The sequence below is a fragment of the Falco rusticolus genome, chromosome 4 (assembly GCF_015220075.1).
Source record: "Falco rusticolus isolate bFalRus1 chromosome 4, bFalRus1.pri, whole genome shotgun sequence".
NCBI lineage: Eukaryota > Metazoa > Chordata > Aves > Falconiformes > Falconidae > Falco > Falco rusticolus.
The window spans coordinates 24,136,041-24,146,656 of NC_051190.1; the positions used below are offsets into that span (position 1 = coordinate 24,136,041).

The following is a 10,616-nucleotide window of genomic DNA, read 5'->3' on the forward strand; positions in this document are numbered from 1 at the left end:
CCCCGCCGCCCCAGGAGGGGCCGGGCGGCTGCGAGGGCCCCGCGCCCCCCGGGCAGGCAGCGCCTCGGCGCAGGCCTCGCTGCCGGCGCCCCCCCGCCTCCCGCCAGGCCTCGGCGCCCTCCCACGGGCTGCACCTGCGCCCCCCGCAACGCGCCCTCCCCCGCCGGTCTCGGCAACGGCGCCCGCCAGCCCCGCCTGGCCGGAGCGGGGTGAGGGGCCCCCTCCAGGGGTGGGGGCAGCTCCGAGCCGGCCGCAGAGAAGCGGGGCGCAGGCGGGGCTGGCGGGGCGGGCAGGCGCGGCCCAGCGACGGCCCCGGGAGCGGGCGCGGCCCGCGGGCACTCACCGGCCGAGCCCAGGCACCGCAAGCGCGTCGCCGCCGGCTGCTCCATCCCCGCGCGCCGCCACACGGCTGCCCCGCCGCGCGCGACGTCAGCGCGCAGCCTCGCGGAGCGGGGCGGGAGGCCGCGCCTACTCCCGGCACCCCCCGCGGCCCGGGCCTCGGCCCTGCCCCCCCGGCCGGGCCCGCAGCCGGGGCAACGCCACTTCCGCCGCGCCGTGCCCCCCAGCCGGGGCCGGCCCGGGGCTTGTGGCTCGGCGCTGGCGGGCCGCAGGGCAGGGCCCCCGTCCTGCCTGGAGGAGCACCCGGGCGCGAAGGCCCTAAGCGCCTTTCCAGCGGCCAGAACTGCCGACGGCAGGGCCATGCCCCCCACCGGTCCTAGCGCCTTTTCGACGTGTTGGGGTTTTGTCCCTTCGAGGCAACCAGCCGCCGCCGCCGCCGCACAAGGCCCCGCACTGAACAGTTCCATCATGCCTGAGCTCTGCTGGGCAGCTGCGGCCTTGGTGTCCTGGCGCAGGTGTCGCTTTGCTCCCTCCGGCCCAAGAACGGCCTGTGTGCGGCGGTCACTGAGGTCTCTGTGTAACACAGCCCACTCCAGGAAGGATCCTTAGATGAAACGGTGCACAACCCCCCATTTGCCACATGCAACAGTGCTTAGGGTTGCGATAATGGTACAGAAACTTCTAGAGTAGTCAGACTGTACTGTTCATCTTTCAGAAGGGCTCCTTGATCAGCTGCTTCTGGCTTCAGTTGACCTGGCCATCTCTCTTCATCTGAACAGCAATGTTACCTAGGGTGACTGTGCTTGTATACTTTTAGTAGGCTGCACCCTTTCTGGAAGTTGATTCAATGAAAAATTCACCCTGATCTGTATTTGTCTCATGCAATTAATGCATTTAGCTGCAAAAAAAGTTGGAATTTATACAACCCGACCTTTATTTCAAAGCAGTGCTTGTTACCTCTTGTATTTTTTCATGTAAAGCTCAAGAACACCAGCCAGTATCTTTCCCCCTCAAATCCCTTCCTCAACACCCCCAGCTATCTTTTCTTCCCCTGTCCTTCCCCCAGGTCACACTGTAGTGTGCCCCTGAAGCTAGAGCAGAGCCTGGCTATGACATGTTGGAGTGTACAGAGAAGGCATTAGCTGTACGCTGAATTCAAGCACTGCCACTTGAAGTTACAGTCACCAGGTGTGGCAGAGAGGACATGGATCCTGACATGCCAAGAAAACCTGAAGGCTAGGAATAAGAGATGGTGAACCTTTGCCTACTAAAGCCGATATGCACCACTGACATAGTCAAAACTCCACTGAGGAGCGAGGAGGGTAATGGATGTATCATCTGTCAAGGGCCTCTCCCTCCTTACCACCTTCCTTCATTGATGCTTCAGTAGTCAAATAATCCTCATGCCTTTCATAAACAACTGGTTATTCAAGGTCTAGCTGGGCGTTGCATGCTTTGCAGGATTTAGGAAATGAGGACCGTTTATTTAAAGCTGAGGGGAACTTTGCTCCTTCCCCTATCTCCTAAAAAAATAATAACTTAGCAGAACTAGTAAGAGATCTTTTAAAATTTCTCTTTAAACCACTTCTCACCTCTCCTCCTTTTCAAAGCTGAACAACCCAGTGCTGGGATCTTGTGTCAGCACATGAGAACAGACGGTGAGACTGACCAAAAGCAGCAAGTAAACCTGACCAGCTGAATTTCATTGGCTGACTTCAGGGTGTATACAATGTAAACAAACAGCATATATGGTGACATTTATATTAAAAATATTAATTCATTTTTTCTTAGCTATATTAATAACAAATATTCAAGTAACAAACTGTTAGTGCTAGATCTCCAGTTGACATTGTGTTTGGCTTTAAACCCGTAAGTCTAATAACTACAACATGACCGAGACTATCTGATTCAAAAGTTCACAGGAAATCTGTGGTTTTAGACAACACACAGTAGTGATGAACCAGGTAGCCAAGGAATTAATTAAGAGTACAATTATCCCTCTCTGCAGGTACTGGGTATTGATGTTTTGGCTTATTAATTATACTCCTTCTTTCTAAAAGGACTTTCTGCAATATATTTCTACATACATGATCTTGTACTGTGTAATTAATTTTCAAAAAGCATTTTATATTCATAAAATCAAAGATGGGAACATTGCAAATCTACAAATAGATATTCAAGAAATGACTTTGGTATCATAGCTTTGTAGCATCTTCTCTGTTTTTTCAGAACAGCTGAACCCAAGGGAGCCCAGTATCTTTGAAAGCCAGACAACACTATGTTTCTGTGCATGCACAATTCAGATTTGTAGACCTACACGGATCTACGGACAGGAGCCAACAATTACTACAGAGACTTCTGTTTTGGACACTTATCTGAGCTATCATTGTTATAGAGCTCCAGAGTTTCAGGTGACCAATGTGCCAACTTAAAATCAGTTCACTCCTCACACTCTGGGCCTCACTGGTCTCTGTCCAACACAGTGCCTTGTGCCAGTGCAGAGTGAATGCAAAACCAGCACAGCATTTACTTCTGAGCTGGTGGCATTCAGCACGGCTTTTAATGCTCATTTGCTCAGGAAAGTCCTGTGACAGACTGTGGGCCTAAATAGAATGTAGGAGGTTGCAAGCCAGGCTAAAACGCCAGAGCAAATAGCTTGCATGGGGCTGAAACTGGGGAGGGTCACTTTGTGCTTCTATTAGCTGCTTTTGGTTCCTGCAGGGGGCAGGGGCTGGGGCGTGGGGGCTGGGGAAACCAGCTCGTGGAGTGATTAGGTTTACTTTTCTATGCCTACCTCAAAACATTACTTATACTCCCCTGGTCAGTTCTTATGATGCCACCCGTGGTTTGTTAGCCAGGCTCCTCAGTAAGGTGAGAGTCACCAGCCTTGCAGATTTCAACCACTGTGCCTCCAGGTGGTTTAGGGGTTTTTTTTGGTCCCACCCTTGTATAATTTTTGCTCTTCCAATAGGGGGTTTCTGGGAAGAAACCAAGTAGCAGACTGAAGACGGACATGAAATAACCAGGTGAATTGAATATAACAGACTGATAAATCACATTCAGATTAAAGTTAAACTCTTTAATCTCCAGTCACTATAGAAACTAACCCTGCCCACTGCTGGGATACCATTTCAGAAGCACCAGCAGGCATCACCTATACTGCCAGAAATGGTGAATAAAGGACATGAGTTACCCTGGCAGATTTGTTACTGACAGAAACACAAGCTCAGGAGGGCAGTATTGCTTAGAATGGTGAAAAAGCTTTGCTCATCTGACCTGGAAAAAATGTACCTTCATTTCATCATCATCATCATCAAAATTCAGTATCAGCTCTCAGGGAGGCCTTAAAGCAACAACCATGAGTTTGTCTTGTGACTGCTGCTCTCCTGAAATCTGATTCCCTTTACATTCACATGGCAATTTCATTCCTTCTTGCACAGTGTCAGAAGACATGGCTACATCACAGATGTCTCCCAATATCCGTGTTCCGTTTTGCAGTACACTCACAATGAGAGAATTATTACTCTGAGATGTACCAACAGATGTCTGAGGATAGGGTTTGGCATGATACTAGGCAAAGAGAGGAGAAAAAAAGGTTTTACGGGTCACAAACAATTTCCAGTATTTTGCGAAGGGTTACTTGACAGGGTTTGCATGCCAGGCAGTTCAATGCAGGCTGAGCATGGGCCTCTTTGGCCACCACTTGCAGTGCACCTTCTGGCTGCAGTGTTAGACAACAAAGTTTTCAAGCTGTTCAACTCCCAGATTTGTAGAGTGACTGACCTCACCATCTCAAAGCTTAGAAGACCACATCCCCAGCAGTATGAGTGAGCTCAGCAGAGTATGCCCCGTTTAGTCTGCTGTCATCTGTCCTTGCAGCCTCAAGTGGCTTGCAGACAAGTTGGACCAGGGCCCAGAGACAACCCTGATGTCACACGCCCCATGGGTGATTGAGCTGCCCTTCAGATGCCTAAGTGAAGGTGTGTAGGTGTGCCCAAGCTCCCAGCATCTTGCTTCTGGCAGTGCATGCTCACTGGCCAGGTGCCAGAGCTTCTCTTTCTAATACAGTTCCTATAGTTACTAGTCAGTAGGACTACATGTAAATGTTAGCCACGCTTCTTCCTTGGTGCTACATGGTACAAAAGCTCATGTGCTTTAATCAGTCCACTGAAGGGCTACCCTGCTCACACAGAGATGAGTAATATGAAATTTTGTGTAGGGAAAACGCCATTTTTTTCTAGTAAGGGTAAAAAGACATTTCTTTATTACGAGCGTGGTGAGACACTGGAACAGGTTTCCAGAGAAGCTGTGGATGCCCCATCATTGGAAGTGTTCAAGGTCAGGCTGGATGGGGCTTTGAGCCACCCGATCCAGTGAACGATGTCCCTGCCCATGGCTTAGACTTAGGTGATCTTTAAGGTCCCTTCCAGCTGAAACCATTCTATGATTCAATTAAATTTGATTGTTGAAACACAGAATATGCTGTAACCCTCTGTTGAAGCATGAACACGAGCACTTTGCCATCCTTGTGGGCTGAGATCTAAAGCTCTGGAAGATGTGCTCTCACTCTTATTTCATAGCCTACCATACAATAGTGCCACAGAAGAAATCTCCCTGTACACATTTTCTTCCTCAACTAGCTGATTTACGCACTAAAGCATGCAATTTCAATCACACACTGAAATACCGTCACAGACACTTACGTGAAGAGAAGGGCCTTGCCAAAAACACAGAGGGGAAAAAATAAATAAACACAAGCACTGGCCAAAACTGTAATATCTGAACTGCACCGGCAGCTGCAAATGGAAAGAGACATGAGAGGACAGGACTGTAAGCCTAGGCTGCTCTCTTGGTTAAGGCTCTCCAAGAAGAGCCTGAAGAAAAAGGTGCACTATCTGCTGGAGGATGACAAAAGAAACACTGCAACTGCTATGATGGCAGATGGGGCTGGGCTATGATGTTTCTTCTCACAGGGTTAGACCACACACTACTCTTCTCTACCACTACCTCTCTGTTGCAGTAAGTAGTGCAATCATCCCAAAGTTTTTATTTGGCTGACACTAACATGTCTGAGTTCCTCTTTCTCAGTCTCTTCTCCCTCATTCCCTTGTTCGGTAGCTGCCACTGAAAACCAATGGCAAAACACAGCTGAGACACGGGTAGGTATCTTGGGAAAATAAATGACCTCCTAATGACTTCAGTAGCTTCTCTTTCACAGTCAGACTGCTCTGGGCTGTGGTCTTGTCAGGCTTGCTAAGCTGACCAAGGAAAGCAGTGGCACTTGGACTGGAGATGTCTAGGAAAACAGATGCTGAATGACTGAGTATCTGACACTTCCTTGTGAGTCAGGTTAGATGCTGTGCCTTGCCCAAATGGCAGGAGGAAGCACTCATGGCTTGAATGTCTGTCTTTCCCATAAGAAAGAAAAGTCTCTGTTGCTTACAGGTAAGAAAGAGGCCCTGAAAATTGGCAAGTATGTTCTTTTTCTCTGACTTACCTGCTATAATTTACATTGGACCTTGCCTCCTGGATTCAGCAGTCTTACATTTTTCTTTTCTGCTATTAGACAGGTGACTGGTCACAGACCAGCATCTATGTTCTAGGGCCTCATATGGTGATGGGTATGTACAGTTGCATGGGCACAAACCTCTTTTATGCATGTAGTGAATGTAGTTTCATGCATAATATTGTACGCATAAAAAAATAATTCAAGTGACTCATGTATGCAAGCACAAAATTACACATGTACATTTGAACTATGCAACAAAGTAATGAATACTGAAAGACAAGAGAATAATCTTAAAGCTGTTCAGGTTAAAGAAGTTATTGCTCTCTGACAAATTCTAGCCACACCAGCAGTTGGCCAGGAGCAGGAAGAAACTGCATCCGTTCTTTGAAAATAAGAAATAAAGCAGAACATTAAACCTTGCTTGCAAATACAATGGCAGCTGCTTTGGCCTATCTTTTAACCTTCACTGGCATGCTCTGACAAAAATCTCAGCAGTCATAACAACACTGCTTTTGCTAGCATGGCAGGAATAAAAAGTGCTGAGCCGCAAAGCTCACCATTAAAAAAAGGAGACCAGGAAAAGAGTGAGCCTGCAGGACTTAACCGAAAACCGGCCAACAACTTGGCAGCATAGAAAGCAGGGCAGGGGTCACGAGTTTGCTAAGAGCATTTTCACAAATACACGTGATGTCAGTGCTTTCATGGCAAAATGACACCTGTTAATCAGGTAGATCTGGAAAGACTGGATAATATAGAAGATAAAGTTCTCCAAGACTGTTCTACCGGAAGCTGTGACACAGCAAGAGCCAACTGCCAATTCAGATAAAGACTAAGTCATCTCAGATCAGGGTTTAGGGCAGTACCTAATCCTAGGAAAGAGTGCCAGGAGGTTAGGACTTCCAAGTCAGATGTGGACTTTGAACCTGCAGAATGAACCTGTGTAATGACGTGTCAGATACCAAATGCTATGGGCGAATCAGATTCAAACTGATTTGGTTTAATTTTTCAGCTAGTATATATACCTCTAATACATACCCATGCAACTCAAGTTTCAGGGAAGGGAGTTCTGTTTGCTTTCAAGCATGCAATGTCAGGTACACTGCAACAAGGATCCTGTTAGTCCACGTGCTTATCTGGATTCTTTGTGGCTTTCATAAGCTCAAATGCTTGCTATTGGGGATTCTGGATGGCTCTGTTTGGGGATTTGCAGTATAAAACAGACTTTAGGAACTTGATTTACAGAATTTTCTGACACAAAGGCTTGTTATGGCACCATGGGTTAAGTAACCAAAACTATTTACACATCACTTTGGATCTGCAGGACCAAATCAATAATGCCAATCAGTTTATGAGTGATGACTTCTCGAATACTATTGCGAGCAAGAGTGTCCACTGGCATATTAGGTTTCAAAGCTAGCCAAGACCTCTGATGGGAACCAGAGGTGCAATGAAAACAGTGCAAGGGCAGAAGTATAGTGCGAGCACTGACTGTGTGATGTCATTGCTCTGGTATGCAGACTGTGTTTAATTAGTAGGTAGGGGAATCAAGGCTAAAGTAAGATAATTCTGTTCTAAAAGCACATAATGGAGGTTAAACATAACCAGCATGGATCATAGGGACAGAAGGAAGATGGGATGCAAGGCCACCTTCATCTAGGTAACTGTATCAGTGATATCTTTCGAGGCCAAAATTACCTATGTAACAGTGTCAGAAACATCAAATTTGGGTACAGATGTAACAAAATCGGGACAAACAAGGAAAAATAATTAGATCTGAGTTGTTTATCTGTGAGGAGTTTGGGTAGACCCCGTGCTCTAGCATGTGATACAGTGCGTCCCCTGCCATGCAGCAGGCTGTGCTGCTGGGGAACAGACAGCATTAGTGAGGTGATGCTGGGGAACACCCCTGTGTTGGGCCAGTTAGTATGTTGGAGGTGACACATTTTCCCCCACAGAGGTCCACTGAACCTCGACTGCCTTGCCCTCCCATGGAGGGCCTGCACTGAGAACTGGCACAGTAGTGATAACGTTGAAACGCTGCGTATAGGGGAAAGGCATGGAGAAGAAACACTCCTTGCTTTGAAACTTCTTCTCAATGAAGCAGAAAACCCTGCAGAAAATAATTGCGCATAGATGGGCAACATCTTGTTTTTCACACTCCACATGCTGCAGGGCATGCTGCAAATGCTGTAAATGAAGCCTGATTTCCATGTGGCTTTGCATGTGTAGAAGACACTGGGGAGAGCGGAACAAAATGGCATCTCCCCTGAACTGGGTGGGACTTAGGTAACATTTATAGTCTGTTAACACTCTGGCTCATAAATCCTGCTAGTGTGTGCTGTACGCACACCCTATGGTGCATAATTATGGCTTCTTCATTACCTCTTTTATTTATTACCTGTAAATTACCAAGGCAGAGGATGGATTTCTGAAGCAAAGACTGCCTAATGGGAAGACCCTCCCTTGGAGAGGAAAAATTGAGGCTGGACAAGGGATAAGCATTTCTCCCAGGAGACAGAATGAAATGTGTGCTGCTTCTTTCTGCAGACTCCCTTCACTATTCACCTTCATGAGCCAAAACCCAGCTGAACCCTTCACAGTTTACCCTGCCTTTGCAGCTTTTGGAGACACTTACACTGGCAAAGCATGAATCCTAAGTATTTTACAGATACCAACTGGGCACTTCACTCACTACTTCAATAGAAGTAACTTGAGAGAGATGGAAAACTGTCTACTGGTGGATGTAACTAAGAATTTGATCCACAAAATTCTAGGTCTCCCCGGAAAGTGATCTGTATCCTCCCTGCTCTGTTACACACTGAGTTGATGCAGAGGAGGTGGTTGCTATGATTGATTTTGCCTGGCTCAGTCTCTGCATGAGAAATCTGGTAACTCTTTCCATACTGGCTTGTAGTTTTGCTGAGACAGAAACCGCAACACTCAGACTGTTCACTTAGAAAGGGTTACAGAAGGCTGAAGAAGCTGAAGGCATCAAAAAAACCCCAGACTTACTAAAAAGGCTGTGTGTGTGTGGTAAAGTAATCAAAGATCCAACAGGTATCTCCACTGGAAAATACTAGTTTAAAAGATTTACATCATATTTCCTCTCTTGTGTTTAGCAATGGCTAACATCTAGGAGGCGTGTGACACCCACATGATAACCAAAGTCCCAGTTAGTGTCATTAAAAAAAGCCTGCAAGGCATCTGTTAAACCAAAGCCCAATGAAATCATATTGCTTTACAACAGAAGGAAAGTCTGGTGAGCTGCAGCGTAACAGAGATGGAAATTAAAACAGAAAGTGCCCTAGTAAAACAATCACCACTGGAAGCAATTTAAGGGGGGTAAAATGTAGAGCTTGTTTTTCTCAAAAGCCAGTGGCTGGACTTAAAAAGAAATTTCCTTAATTATGCAGAACCACAGAACAGTTAGGGTTGGAAGGGACCTCTGGAGCTCATCTGGTCCAACTCCTTGCTCAAGCAGGATCACCTACGGCCAGCTCTTCAGGACCACGTCCAGATGATTTTTTTAATACCTCCAAGGATGGAGATCATCCAGATCATTAGTGCAGATGTTATGTGGGACTGGACCCCTAGGGCACACTGCTAGTTACTGGCCTCCAACCAGACTTCATGATAGTGATCCCCCTGGGCCTGGCCATTCATTCAGTTTCGAATCCACATCACTGACTGCCTACCCAGCCCATAATCTACAGTGTGTTTATGAGGATCTTATGGGAGACAGTGTCAAAGGCCTTACTGAAGTCCAGCTAGACAATATCCACTGCTCTCCCCTTGTCTACCAGGCCACTCATTTCATCGTACAAGTTTATCAAGGCAGTCAAGCATGACTTCCCCTTGATGAAGCCATGCTGATTATGCCTGATGATTTTCTTGTCCTTACTGTGCCTGAAAATTAGCTGCTCCATCACATTGCCAGAGAACAAGGCGAGGCTGACCAGAGTGTAATTGCCTGGGCCCTCCTCCTTGCCCTTCTTGAAGACAGGAGTGACAATTGCTTTCCTCCAGCCTTCGGGCACTACTTTCAGTCACCATGATCAATCAAAGATTATTGAGAATGGCCTTGCAATGACATCTGCCAGCTCCCACAGCACTCCTGGGTGCATCCTATCAGGGTTCATGGACTTAGGGTCCAGTTTGCTGAAGTATTGCCTGACCTAATCTTCCACCAAGAGTACATCTTCCTTGCTCCAGCCTTTCCCCCTGGTCTTTGGGACCTGGGATTCCTGAAGGTCGGTCTTGCCAGTAAAGACTGAGGCAATCAGGCATTCAGTACTTGAGCCTTTTCCAGATCCTGTGTAACCAGGACCCTTGTCCCATTGAGCAATGTGCCCACATTTTCCCTAGCCTTCCTTTTGTCTCTTCTGTACTTACAGAAGCCCTTCTTGTTCTCTTTCATATCCCTGACCAGATTTAATTCCATCTGGGCTTTAGTCTTCCCAAGTTCGCCCCTGGATGCTCGGACAATGTTTCTGTATTCCTCCCAGGTTACCTGTCCTTGCTTCCAACCTCTCTGTATGCTTCCTTTTCATGTTTGAGTTTGGCTAGGAGCTCTTTGTTCATCCATACAAGCCTTCCTGCATTTTTGCTTGACTTCATATTCACTGGGATGGAACACTCTTGAGCCATGAGGAGGTGATCTTTGAATATTAACCAGCTTTCTTGGCCTCCCCTTCCCTCCAGGGCCAACACAATGGAGTCATTTTTATTCAAACTTCCAAATCACAAAAGGCTAGAATGACTTCAGGGC

General features: G+C 47.1%; 1 protein-coding gene across 5 annotated transcripts in view; it reads right to left on the reverse strand.

Moving 5' to 3' along the window:
* The window catches only part of TMCC1 (transmembrane and coiled-coil domain family 1), a 134,294-nt gene extending 133,841 nt beyond the window's left edge, over positions 1-453 (reverse strand). For 4 of the 5 annotated variants that reach the window (XM_037382961.1, XM_037382960.1, XM_037382957.1 and 1 more), the window contains exon 1: positions 344-453. The gene's annotated coding sequence lies outside the window, so the exon portion shown is untranslated. The remainder of the gene's footprint in view (positions 1-343) is intronic. The other variant, XM_037382963.1, reaches the window with a different exon arrangement.
* Between the last annotated feature and the right edge of the window lie 10,163 nt (positions 454-10,616).